The sequence below is a fragment of the Schistocerca nitens genome, chromosome 12 (assembly GCF_023898315.1).
Source record: "Schistocerca nitens isolate TAMUIC-IGC-003100 chromosome 12, iqSchNite1.1, whole genome shotgun sequence".
Classification (NCBI taxonomy): Eukaryota; Metazoa; Arthropoda; class Insecta; order Orthoptera; family Acrididae; genus Schistocerca; species Schistocerca nitens.
In genome coordinates, this window is record NC_064625.1 from 149,529,978 (window position 1) to 149,543,974 (window position 13,997).

General features: G+C 43.3%; 1 pseudogene; it reads right to left on the reverse strand.

The window, feature by feature from the left end:
* Positions 1-10,955: 10,955 nt before the first annotated feature.
* LOC126215523 (5S ribosomal RNA) lies at positions 10,956-11,073 on the reverse strand (annotated as a pseudogene).
* Positions 11,074-13,997: the final 2,924 nt, after the last annotated feature.

The window sequence follows — 13,997 nt, forward strand, 5'->3', positions numbered from 1 at the left end:
CACGATCAGTGGACCACCCTGTGTGTGTATAGATATGTATATATATTGTGATTTGTTCTTAAGAAGAACATCTTATTCCCAAGAATAAGCAACTTTCACTCAGTGAATACTCGGCAGAAATCAAACCTGCATTTGAATCGTACTTCCTTAACTCTTGTTCAGAAAGGTGTGCAGTATACTGCCGCTTCCATTTTCAGTAAGCTGCCACTCGAATTCAAAAATCTTAGCAGTAAATCGAAACTGAAGAGTTTCCTCACGGGTCACTCTTCCTATTCTGTCGAGGAGTTCCTTGAAAAATTAAGCTGATTCTTGTTGTACTGTTGATTGCGTTTACTTAAACATATGGATTGACCTTTTTGGGCTCATAAACATTTTATTTTTATCTGTTATTATTTTCACGTTGTAATTTCATGTACTGACGTGTTCCATGACCTTGGTGGTTTGCTCCTCAATTTGGTCCTACGGAACTTGGTTGGGTGTCTGTTAATGTCTGCCGCATGCTGTTGGGAAGCGGGCTCCACGCAGCCCTTCTGAGACCAGTTAAGGAGCTGCTTGACTGGCAAGTAGCGGCCCCGATCACAAAAACTGGAAGCAGTGTGCTGACAGCAGAGTGCTGACCGTATACGCATCTAGTGACAGGATGACACGGTGGTCGGTCGGTACCGTTGGTTCTTCACTAGGTGATCAGATGGAGCTTTTGTTTTATTGTTCTTTCTTCCTGTCAATGTAACACTCCTGCTGGCAAGCTCAACAGAAGCTTTTTTCGACGGAAGATTGGGAATCATCTGCCACAGTTCAGATTTGGGATCATGCGGTTTCCATCTTTTCGGCAAGTTGAAAGGTGATGTGAGGGCAATAAAGACCGTTCAACGGTGAGGACATTTACACAGAGGTTTCCCAGTGGCACAGTCACCAAGGAGTGGATTTCTGTCGTCGAGAAATTGAATGATTAACTTAACGTTCTGCCGGCCGCGGTGGCCGAGCGGTTCTAGGTGCTTCAGTCCGGGACCGCGCTGCTGCTACGGTCGCAGGTTCGAATCCTGCCTTGGGCATGGATGGGTGCGATGTCCTTAGGTTAGTTAGGTTTAAGTAGTTCTAAGTCTAGGGCAGGGCTTAACAACTGGCCAGTTTTGAGCGCGAGTACTCGCGTCTGCTCAGGCACGTGCTCGCGAGCAGGTGCAAGGTCGCGGAGTAGCGAGGGAGGGGAGGGAGGGGAAATGCGCGCGCACGTTTGAATGTGATCTCGCATTCTTAGCAGATTTAACTAGCCATGTGAATGCTTTGAACATTTTACTACAAGGTAAAGATCTACTAATTACTCATTTCATAGATCGAATACGAGTTTTTAAAATGAAATTGACACTTTGGGTGAGTCAGCTGGAAACAGGAAACCTAGCTCATTTTCCTAAATTATCATCCATGCAAGATGTTCACAAAGACTGTGAACGTTATTCACATAGTTCAGTTGATGAGCGCTTTCAAGATCTGACAGCACTAGACAGTGATTTTGATCTGTTCTCTCCATATTCAGCGAATATTTAAGAGATTCGTCCTGAGCTGCAGCAAGAAATTATTGATGTGCAGTGTGACAGAGAATACAGAGACAAATTTCAGAACAAGAAAAACATTTTGGAATTCTACAGACACTTCCCTCAGCATAGATTTCCTCGTTTGCACAAACTGGCAGCTACAATAATATCAATGTTCGGATCCACGTATGTTTGTGAACAACTGTACTCTGCAATGAAATGTAATAAGGCGCGCCTGAGAAAAGCATTGTCTGATCGAAATTTAAACTGCACACTGCGCCTAAAATGCACAAGAACAATTACTCCGAACACAGACGCAATTGTAAAGGGAAAAAAGTACAAGATAACCGAGAATCCCACACTTCAGTGACACCTTTTATTGTGTAACAGTTCACAAATTAATGCGAATGTAGAGGCATACACTAAGCTAATAAAATTATGTGGCACGTGTACATTCTCCTTTATTTGTTTCATTTGTCGCAGTAATAATTCGTGAGTGATATCCCTGCGGGTGGCCGCGGATTTACATTGACTCGCGGCAGCTGTTGTGTGCCCCACGTGACTTTCCCCACTCTCCGCTCTGGTCCGGTAGTGGGGGTAGCGTGCTCGCGCTGCTCCGTGCTCGCGCCTTGCTGCTCACAGCTTGCTCCGCGAGCACGTATGTTGTGAAGCCCTGGTCTAGGGGACTCATGACCTCAGATGTTGTCTCATAGTGCTCAGAGTCATTTGAAACATTTTTTGAATTTAGCGTTCCGACCGTTTGTACCGAGGATTGGTGATTATGTAGTAGCACACTGGTGTCCAAAACTAAGCCAACACATAGAAATGTTACAATGAGCGCTTATTTTGCAACAAAACAGTATAAACAGGTGATCGTAAAGTAGAAACAATGTAAAGGATGAAGGACGTAAACCACTGCAACATGCATTACAGTAGACAAAAGTGTTCTTCGTTTTTTCTAACTTGATGGTTTTGCACACAGATGCCGACAACTGACTAATGTGCTCAGTATGGAGCGTGACCACCTCTGTCAGCAATAGAGGCCTGAGAATGACGGCACATTCCTCGAATGATGTCATCAATCTCTTGTTGAGGCAATAACGCACATTCTTTTTTAATTTAAGATAATATTTAATTTAAGGTAATATTTACGATAATATTTCATAAAACATTTACATTAACAATATATTTAATTTTAAAAATCAATTCTATACAATATACTAAGAGAAAAATCGACAAATTTATTTACATTAAATAATTAAATAAACAAAAAATCAATATAATAAAATAAATAATCCTGATTTGCACAGAAAAAGCCGGCCGGAGTGGCCGAGCGGTTCTAGGCGCTACAGTCTGTAGCCGAGCGACCGCTACCGTCGCAGGTTCGAATCCTGCCTCGGGCATGGATGTGTATGGTGTCCCTAGGTTAGTTAGGTTTAAGTAGCTCTAACTTCTAGGGGACTGATGACCATAGTGCTCAGAGCCATTTGAATCTCTTCCTAGATACACTTTCCAGTACATCTACTATGTTACGACTTATCTAAATTGAAGCTACCTTAAAAGTCTTGGAGAGTGGTTGATGGATGCTGATGTGAACCATCCCGTCTCCCTACTGCATTCATGACACACACTATAGCATTCAAATCCGGAGAGCCAGCAGGCTAAGCCACGCGTGGATTATCTTCCGTTTCCAAGAAAACATCAACCAGCCGTGCTGTATCAGGTCGCGCATTATCGTCCATCACTTAGAGCTCTGGGCACACAACACCTCACAACAACAGTAGATGAGGTCCCAAGATCTCGTCACGATACCTCGCAGCAGTTAAACCTCGCCGATTCACCCATGCAATTTCGTGAAGAGGTACTCGAATGGTGAACATAATCCCTGGCAACACCATTAGAGATCCTCCTAGACATCGGTCTCTTACCACAAGTTTTGGGTCCGGAAATCGTGTGCCATGTTTCTTCCAGATGCGGATCCGTCGAGAATCACTCTCCAGACCAAATCGGAACTCATTTGCGAAAAGAACATTGGCCCACTGCTCGACCGCCAGACCGTCCACTCTGGGCGTTTCGTCATGTAAAGACGCGTCAGAGGCACGCATACAGCATGTCTCTTACAATAATGGTGACTCTGCCGAAGCAGCCTTCTCTACACCGTTTGCTTCGATATAACACGTCTAGTGGGTGGAGCGAGGTCAGATGTTATCGTGCCCTTACAGCCAAATAACGGTACTCTCTCTCTGAGCTCACACGTGGTCGGCCCTGCCCTGGTTTTCGGAATATACTTTCGGCCTCTGTAAACTGTCGCTATATTCGAGGAACAATAGAATGATTCACGTTAAGCCATCGGGGCACATCAGTTTCCGACTATTCTGCTTCAATTCTTCCTATGGCTCTTTACAGCAGAGAGTCTGGTAGGCATCTTCTCTGTGCCATACTGCACCGTCTGTGTCTGTGTGCACAGCGATGGTGGTTGTGGAACTACCCGGCAAACACTACCCCGTTTGGTAGGAGGTTTGGCGTCACCTTTGGTGTGGTTGTCCGTTGACCGGAATGCCATCTTCCGTGCAGAACATCTGCATCTACGTGATTAGTCCGCTATTCACAATAAAATGCCTGGCAGAGGCACCTTCAAGTTGTCTCTCTACCGTTCCACTCTCGAACGGCGCCCGGGAGAAACGAGCACTTAAATTTTTTTGAGCGAGCCCTGATTTCTCCCTATGTAGGTGGATGCCAACATAACGTTTTCGCAGTCGGAGGAGAAAACTGGTCATCGAAGTTTCATGAAAAGACCCCGTCGCAATGAAAAACGCCTTTGTTTTAACGATTGCCACTCCAGTTCACGTATCATGTCTTTGACACTATCTCCCCTACTTAGCGATAATACAAGACGAGCTGCCCTTCTTTGAACTTTTTCGATGTCATCCGTCAGTCCCACCTGATGCGGATCCCACACCGCACAGCAATACTCCAGAATAGGGCGGACAACTGTGGTGTAAGCAGTCTCTTTGGTAGACCTGTTGCACCTTCTAAAAGTGTTCTGCCAATGAATCGCAGTCTTTGGTTTGCTGTACCACAACATTATCTATGTGAACGTTCCAACTTGGTTATTTGTAATTGCAATCCCTAAGTATTTACTTGAACTTACAGCCTTCAGATGTGTGTGACTTACCGCGTAATCGAAATTTACCGGATTTCTTTTATTACTCATGTGAATAACTTCACACTTTTCCTTATTCAGGGTGAATTGCCACTTTTCGCATCATACAGATATCTTTACAAGACGGTAAATTACAGTATCACCTGCAAATAATCTAAGATGGCTACTCAGATTGTCTCCTATGTCATTAGTATAGATCAGAAACAATAGACGGCCTATAACACTTCCTTGGGGAACGCCGGCTATTACTTCTGTTTTACTCGATTACTTTCCGTCTGTTACTAGAGGTGTGACCTTTCTGACAGGAAATCACGAATCCAGTCGCACAACTGAGGTAATATTCCATAGGCTGGCAGTTTGGTTAGAAGACGCTTGTGAGGAACGCTGACGAAAGTCTTCCGGAAATAAAAAAATATACAATCAACTTGACTTCCCCTGTCGATAATACTCATTACTTCATGAGTATTAAGAGCTGGTTGTGTTTCACAAGAACGATATTTTCTGAATCCGTGCTGACTATGGGCGAATAAATCGTTTTCATCGAAATGGTGCAAATGGCTATGAGCACAATGGGACTTAACTGCTGTGCTCATCAGTCCCCTAGAACTTAGAACTACTTAAGGGGATCCGGAAAGGCTCAAAATCATGAAAAGTTCAATTTTTACTTTTTTGCGTTTTCTGAATCTGCAGACTATTACCTTTTAATAGATATATAATTTATTCCATTCCGAAGACTACAACTATTTTTAAATTTTTTTTGAAATGTTTTCTACATGGGCGTGACCCACTGTGGCGCTGTTAAACTGCTGTCAAATGGTGTTATTATTAACGTCCGTGTTCATCAGGTACATTTTAGTGATGTGAGATAAAGTATGTGTTGTGGCTAACCTGTGATGGTTCAATATATATCGCTGGTGTGATTGCCGATTGTTTCATGTTTATTTACTCTGTCGTTATTTCGAAAATATTCGTAATTAATTCTGTTTCTTGAGTCTCTGTTTTGTTGTAGTATAATAATGAGTAAAAGTAAAGTTATTAGAAATCCTCTGAAGGCTTTTAAGAAAAGGAGAAATGTTGGAAAGCCAAAGGTATGTGTTATTACTGTAAACAATAAAGACGATAACCAAGTGAGTGAACCTAACCTCTCAAGTACACCTGCCCATAGCAGTCAAAGTGGGGAAGAAAATACTTCACAGAAGAAGCTTGGTTCAATGAGTGAAAACTATGAATGTTTTATGGGTGAATCGGATGTGAATGAAATATTTGATATATCGGTTCTCAAAGGAATTTTTTCAAACTGTGTAAGATGTATTCATTGTAGTGAAGTTGGTCTGGAACTCTCCATAATAAAGCACGTAGGACTTGCTAGTGAAATACAACTGAAATGTGATAAGTGTTCATACATGACCACCATTTGGAACAGTGTTGCAGTAGCTGCAACTGAAGAAAATGGTAGCAAAATCTACGAACACAACAACGAGCGATGCTTGCTTTACACAAGGAACGCCTTCGGGCTGCAGACAGGGCTGTAAAGAGTCTAGAAATACAAGCAAGAGTAAACAGGAGGAGGAACAAGAGGAAGCTGGAGGAGGAGTTTGCAGAGGATGAAGATAATCCATCCTATGGACCTGGAATGCACTAAAAAGTTAATCCAATCTTTGTCGCTCGATTCCCAAAACTTTTATTTTCTCATACTAATTACATGTTTTCTAAGGATCTTCCAAACATATTTGTTTCAAACTTTCAGTAAATGTTACACAGTACCTTCTGCATAATTTAACACAGCCTTTTTCCAAAAAACTGTATATTTTTTAATATATAAATAAAAAATTGCAAAAAATTGTTGTGAATTTTCATTACAATTGAAAAAAAATCATCTTTAATAACTGAACTAAAATTTTGTAAAATCCCTGTGTTAAGTTGTAGCCCATATTCCAATAAATAATCTGTAAAAAGTTCAACTTCCTACCTCAAATACTTTGTGAGGAAAGATGTAATTTATAAGCGTTATTTTAACATTGCAAGTATAGGGCGTTCCGGAGCCCCTTAAACCTAATTAACCTAAGGACATCACACACATCCATGCCCGAGGCAGGATTCGAACCTGCGACCGTAGCAGTCACGCGGTTCCAGAGTGTAGCGCCTAGAACCGCTCGGCCACACCGGCCGGCCTTCATCGAAATACTTCATAATGTTCGAACACAGAATATGTTCCAAAACCCTACTGCAAATCGACGTTAGCGATATGGTTGAAAGTGCAATTATGTCGTGAATGAGACACAGGACGAAGAAACAGCGATTTGTTGCTTTTATTTTGGAGGCTGGTGTGTGTGTCACTTTGAAATGTTGTGAAGCAGTCAGTGCATGTTGCTTGACTTGTCATAATAAACTGAAACTTAGGTTTTGAAGTTCTCAACTTGCGACCAGCAGCCGAGGTTCTCGGCTGGACGTGGTCCGCCACTTGGGCTGTGAGTCGAGCGCTACCGGCTGACCGCGAGCGAGACGAATGGCCGGCGTTTATTGGCGGGCTGCTGGGGCCGTTGTTAAACGGGGGGGGGGGGGGGGGGGGCGGCATCGGGGGCGGCGGCACGTGGTGACTGAAATGACCGGCCGGCGCAGCGCGACCGGGGCATTAGTTCTCGCAATACCGGTGCTGCTCCTGGAGGCTGGGAGGCGGGGGAGGCGAGGCTAGGGCTGCCCACAAACCGAAGGAGGCCGGTGGCGGGGGAAGGGGCGGCAGCATACGCTCCGAGGGCGGACCCCTTATGTTGACTTTGACGTCTGACGTCATAACAAGTCGCAAAACACAACACAAATATGACTTCAAAGTGGCGAACAACGACATGATACACTCCCATGCCACCGAAATATAAACGTCAAATACAGAGTTGTAAAAATTCTTAGTCATAAATACTGAACTAACGGAATAAACGCGGGAAAGTGGGGGCTTAGGACGTGGACGAAGAGAATTAACAACTGCAAAAAACACGACGATAGCTAAGATACACTAATCCAGGCTTCTCCAAACTTTTTAGTCCGCGGGCCACACTGACTCCTCTACGAAGCCATAAGGGCCGAGATCTACCTAGTGGGGTTAAAGCACCCTAGCACTCCACGATCACCGTAATGTACGGCTAAAGGAAAGATGAAGTCGCAAGAATCTAAGGTTGTGGGAATAGCTAGCACTGAAACGAACTACGATTTTTATTTACATCTACATCTACATCTATACTCCGCGAGCCACCTTACGGTGTGTGGCGGAGGGTACTTATTGTACCACTATCTGATCCCCCCTTCCCTGTTCCATTCACGAATTGTGCGTGGGAAGAACGACTGCTTGTAAGTCTCCGTATTTGCTCTAATTTCTCGGATCTTTTCGTTGTGATCATTACGCGAGATATATGTGGGCGGTAGTAATATGTTGCCCATCTCTTCCCGGAATGTGCTCTCTCGTAATTTCGATAATAAACCTCTCCGTATTGCGTAACGCCTTTCTTGAAGTGTCCGCCACTGGAGCTTGTTCAGCATCTCCGTAACGCTCTCGCGCTAACTAAATGTCCCCATGACGAATCGCGCTGCTTTTCGCTGGATCATGTCTATCTCTTCTATTAATCCAACCTGGTAAGGGTCCCATACTGATGAGCAATACTCAAGAATCGGACGAAGAAGCGTTTTGTAAGCTACTTCTTTCGTCGATGAGTCACATTTTCTTAGAATTCTTCCTATGAATCTCAACCTGGCGCCTGCTTTTCCCACTATTTGTTTTATGTGATCATTCCACTTCAGATCGCTCCGGATAGTAACTCCTAAGTATTTTACGGTCGTTACCGCTTCCAATGATTTACCACCTATGGCATAATCGTACTGGAATGGATTTCTGCCCCTATGTATGCGCATTATATTACATTTATCTACGTTTAGGGAAAGCTGCCAGCTGTCGCACCATTCATTAATCCTCTGCAGGTCTTCCTGGAGTACGTACGAGTCTTCTGATGTTGCTACTTTCTTGTAGACAACCGTGTCATCTGCAAATAGCCTCACGGATCTACCGATGTTGTCAACTAAGTCATTTATGTATATTGTAAACAATAAAGGTCCTATCACGCTTCCTTGCGTTACTCCCGAAATTACCTCTACATCTGCAGATTTTGAACCGTTAAGAATGACATGTTGTGTTCTTTCTTCTAGGAAATCCTGAATCCAATCACAAACCTGGTCCGATATTCCGTAAGCTCGTATTTTTTTCACTAAACGTAAGTGCGGAACCGTATCAAATGCCTTCCTGAAGTCCAGGAATACGGCATCAATCTGCTCGCCAGTGTCTACGGCACTGTGAATTTCTTGGACAAATAGGGCGAGCTGAGTTTCACATGATCTCTGTTTGCGGAATCCATGTTGGTTATGATGAAGGAGATTTGTATTATCTAAGAACGTAATTTTGATTGGTGGCCGTACCTGACCGAAATTCTGGTGTATTTCATTCTGGCGAATTTCACCGACAAAAAAGTATGTCACTGCACATTCTTCACGAAAGCCTCCTGCAAAGTTAACGAAATCTCAAAATCATTGTTCAAATGGCTCTGAGCACTATGGGACTCAACTTCTGAGGTCATCAGTCCCCTAGAACTTAGAACTACTTAAACCTAACTAACCTAAGAACATCACACACATCCATGCCCGAGGCAGGATTCGAACCTGCGACCGTAGCGGTCACGCGGTTCCAATCTGAAGCGCTTAGAACCGCATGGCCACACCGGCCGGCACCAAAATCATTGTTAGCAACACTATTACTGCAAGACGTAACAGAGGCAGAGTATGCCAACGCATTGTTATTTCAAGCGGCGCAACAATAAGTTTAGTTATGTAGTCTTGTAGCGAGTAGTAGAGCCAGAGCATATATTTGATAGTTCTCTTGCGTGATTGTCTCTATGTTGCAAGTGTCTCAGGAGTTTTTCAGTGTTTTATGCGCTGTACTATTAGGTGAGATGACGAAGTGTGGGACAATTCAAAGTTTTAAAGAGACGAGACAAGGAAAATCTGAAAATCGAAATACGTATAGCACGACTTGAGTATTTTTTCACTGTATTTTTAGGTGGAACGACAGTGTAATTGTGAGTATTTAATTTAGTAATTAAAGTACCTTAAAAATAAATTCATTGCATTTTGTTTAGGCAGACTACTCCCTAGTTTTATTAGTATTAAATATCACAATTTTATTTTCAGGTTACAATCTTTTGTGAAGTTCTGTACAAATATGGAAAAGAAACGAAAGGTTGACAGGGAATGTAGAATTTTTAAAGAGCAGTGGGGATGTCAATATTTCGTGGTGGAGTCAAACAACAAACCAATGTGTATTATTTGTAATGAAGCAATATCAGTATTCAAAGAATACAATATAAAACGTCATTATGACACTAAGCGCTCTCAGAATTAGTCCGAGTTTACGGGATGCGAACGATTAGAAATGTATGAGTCTCTGAAACACCAGCTAAAAACCCAGCAGTCGCTGTTTAAGAAAGTAAATGCTGAACAACAACCCTAACACTGTGAGTTTTCAAGATATAAATTACAGCTACAACTAAAATATTCAATATCATTATGTACACCAGATATTGTATTTTCTTTAAATTGCCTTACTTGCTATGTGTATTTTACAACGTAATAAAAAAAAAGTGAAACCTCGCTTAATAAGCATCTTCCATAATGATTGATTACTAAGGCTAGTCACCGAAGTGGCGTCCATCTGAAAGACTTGCACCAGACTGGTAAGTAGAAAAAAATGCAAAGAATTTTTTTACTTAAAATGTTTTAGCCAAACTAGTCTGTTAACCGTTCTTTTTTTTCACTATCGCACGGAAAATGGTCTGTCTGTTTATTGTGGATAGCCACAAGTTTAACCATGACCATCCGCTCCTCGAAACTCAATTGTTGGCAGTATAGGTACCACCTCAAATATTTGGCGGGCCGGATGCCGGGGATGTCCGGCCAGCTAACGCGGACCGGTTTCCGCCCGCGGGCCGAGGTTTGGAGACCCCTGTACTAAACTAAACTAAACTCCGTTCGAACAGGCCTTGGCAGGCGCAACGGTACCGACCGTCCGCCGTGTCATCCTCAGTCCACAGGCGTCACTGGATGCGAATACGGAGGGGCCTGTGGTCAGCACATCGCTCTCCCGGCCGTATGTCAGTTTACGAGACCGGAGCCGCTACTTCTCAGTCAAGTAGCTCCTCAGTTTGCCTCACAGGGGCTGAGTTCACACCTCTCGCCAACAACACTCGGCAGACCGGATGGTCACCCATCTAAGTGCTAGCCCAGCCACACAGCGCTTAACTTCGGCGATCTGACGGGAACCGGTGTTACCACTGCGGCAAGACCGTTGGCCTAAGCATACAGCAGTGACACTAATTCTGGATACTTTGTAGAAATTAATGGTTAGCCGAGAGCGCTAATGAGCTGCTTCCTGCACTCGGGTGACGCGCCGGCCCCGGATCGAATCCGCCCGGCGGCTTAACGACGTGGCCCGGTGTGTCGGCCAACATGGATGTGGTTTTTAGGCGGTTTTCCACACCCTGTTAGGTGAATACCGGGCTGATCCCCACATCCCGCCTCAGTTACACGACACGCAGACATTTGTAACACTTCCGCACTGTTTCATGGTTTCCACTAGACGCAGACAGCTGGGGTACTCTGATTCCGTCCTGGGGGGCACGGGGTGGCGGCAGGAAAAGCATCCGGCCACCCCTTCACATTAACCTTGCCAAATCCGTTGTAACCATGCCAACCCTGCGAACGTTGCGGGACGAAAGGCGCAAGTGAAAGAAAGAAAGTAAGATTGTGTTCAGGAAATTATTTTAGTCGAAATATGCAGTATAATTTATTACAAAAGTTCAGGAAACGTGTTCTGATGTCTGCTGTTTGAAAATTTGAGTTAAAATACGAAAATATAATTAAAACTTAAACAAATTTCTTACAACCCACTAATTTCAAAAAATTAAAAATTACTTGGTACTACAGTTAATACAGTTTCTTTAAAGTCAGTCCGCCATCAGACTGTTGTTTATTTACACTTAGACAATCATGATTTCGGCTTCAAGTGCCATTATCAAGTGTTTTAAGTGCTATAAATTTCCTAAGATTGCAATTTATAACACTTAAACCACTCGATAATGGCACTTTGAAGCCGAAATCATGATTGTCTAAGTGTAAATGTAACACTGTATATAAACAACAGTCTCATGGCGGTACTGACTTTAAAGAAATATATTATGACTGTGGCTCCGCATCATGAAAAAATTATTAGGTTAAAGCAGTGTTTCAAGTATTTTATGGGATAGTGGCACTGTTGCACTCGGGCAACAGGTCTTTACTGCTCGAAGATGAACAAATATTCTAACCTGATTCATGTCACCTTAAATGACAAGCCCAGCCGTGTTACGTATCCACTTCCTGCGTTCTAAGGCCGGCTCTATCCGCTTCTACCTCTGCATTTTGCCCAGATAGGGCGTCTTTCCTGGAAATGACACTCGCAATCCATTTTCACAAAGTTTTTTGTCTGACAGTTGGATCGGAAGCCTGAATCCCTTAAGTCTTCAAAATAGCATTTAAATCTTTTATAGTCCGCCGATGATCTTGCAGGGAAAGACGGCAGATTTTACGACAGTCTTGATCAGACCATATTGGTCTCCTGCTGGTTCTTGGCGCAGTTTTGGTTAGCACGCTTTCTTCATACCACATGCAGACTCTCACCATACCCAATTCTGATGTGCGTCATCCCAAACTTTCCTTTTTATTTCTGCGTAAGTGTAGCATTCTTCACAAAACGTTATTGTCTATACTCGGTGCCCAGTCTGTCAGGATACGTTTTTCTGAGTATTGTCTTCAGTTCACTTTAAAAACGTCTTACATTTCAATGAGTGTACTGCTAACAACTAAGTTACAACAATGACCAGAAAGCTCTTTATTGCTGAGTAAAGTAATAATAATTCCCGTTCATTGTCTGATTTGTCGGAATAGAACGAATTACAACAACGGCACGACCATATACAATAGTAAACTATATAAACTATTGGCAATTAAGTCTATTTAAAAAATATAACATCCAATTTTCTATATAGCGGTGATGCTGAGTCGCAGATAGGCGCAGCAAAAAAACTCTCGGTTTTGTGTGAGTGTGTGTGTTTGTTGTCCAATTTTGAGAGCTTGTTAGCCGAAAATTCACTTTCCAAAAATGGCTCTGAGCACTATGCGACTTAACTAAAAATGGTTCTGAGCACTATGTGACTTAACATCTGTGGTCATCAGTCCCATAGAACTTAGAACTATTTAAACCTAACTAACCTAAGGACTTCACACACATCCATGCCTAAGGCAGGATTCGAACCTGCGACCGTAGCAGTCGCGCGGTTCCGGACTGCGCGCCTAGAACCGCTAGACCACCGCGGCCGGCGCGACTTAACTTCTGAGGTCATCTGTCGCATAGAACTTACAAGGGAACCTCCCCATCGCACCCCCCTCGGATTTAGTTATAAGTTGGCACAGTGGATAGATCTTGAAAAACTGAACACAGATCAATCGAGAAAACAGGAAGAAGTTGTGTGGAACTATGAAAAAAAACAAGTAAAATATACAAATTGAGTAGTCCATGTGCAAGATAGGCAACATCAAGGCTAATGTGAGCTCAGGAGCGCCGTGTTCCCGTGGTTAGCGTGAGCAGCTGCGGAATGAGAGGTCCCTGGTTCAAGTCTTCCCTCGAGTGAAAATTTTATTTTTTTTATTTTCGCAAAGTTATGATCTGTCCGTTCGTTCATTGGCGTCTCTGTTCACTGTAATAAGTTTAGTGTCTGTGTTTTGCGACCGCACCGCAAAACCGTGCGATTAGTAGACGAAAGGACGTGCCTCTTCAATGGTAACCGAACACATGTGATCGCAAGGTCATAGGTGAACCGATTCCTCCACAGGAAAACACGTCTGATGTATTCTATTCGACACTGGTGACGGCATGTGCCTCACATGACATGAATATGTTGTCGACCCACCTAACTTGTACACTTGGCGAATGGGTAAAAAGATTCTTCTACCTTGCCCGATTTAGGTTTTCTTGTGGATGTGATAACCACTCCCAAAAAAGTGATCGCATCGGACGGACAGATAATAATTGTCTGAAAATAAAAAATCAAACTTTTCACTTGAGGGAAGACTTGAACCAAGGACCTCTCGTTCGGCAGCTGCTCACGCTAACCACGGGACCACGGCGCTCCTGAGCTCACATTAGCCTTGATGTTGCCTGTCCTGTGCATGGACTACTC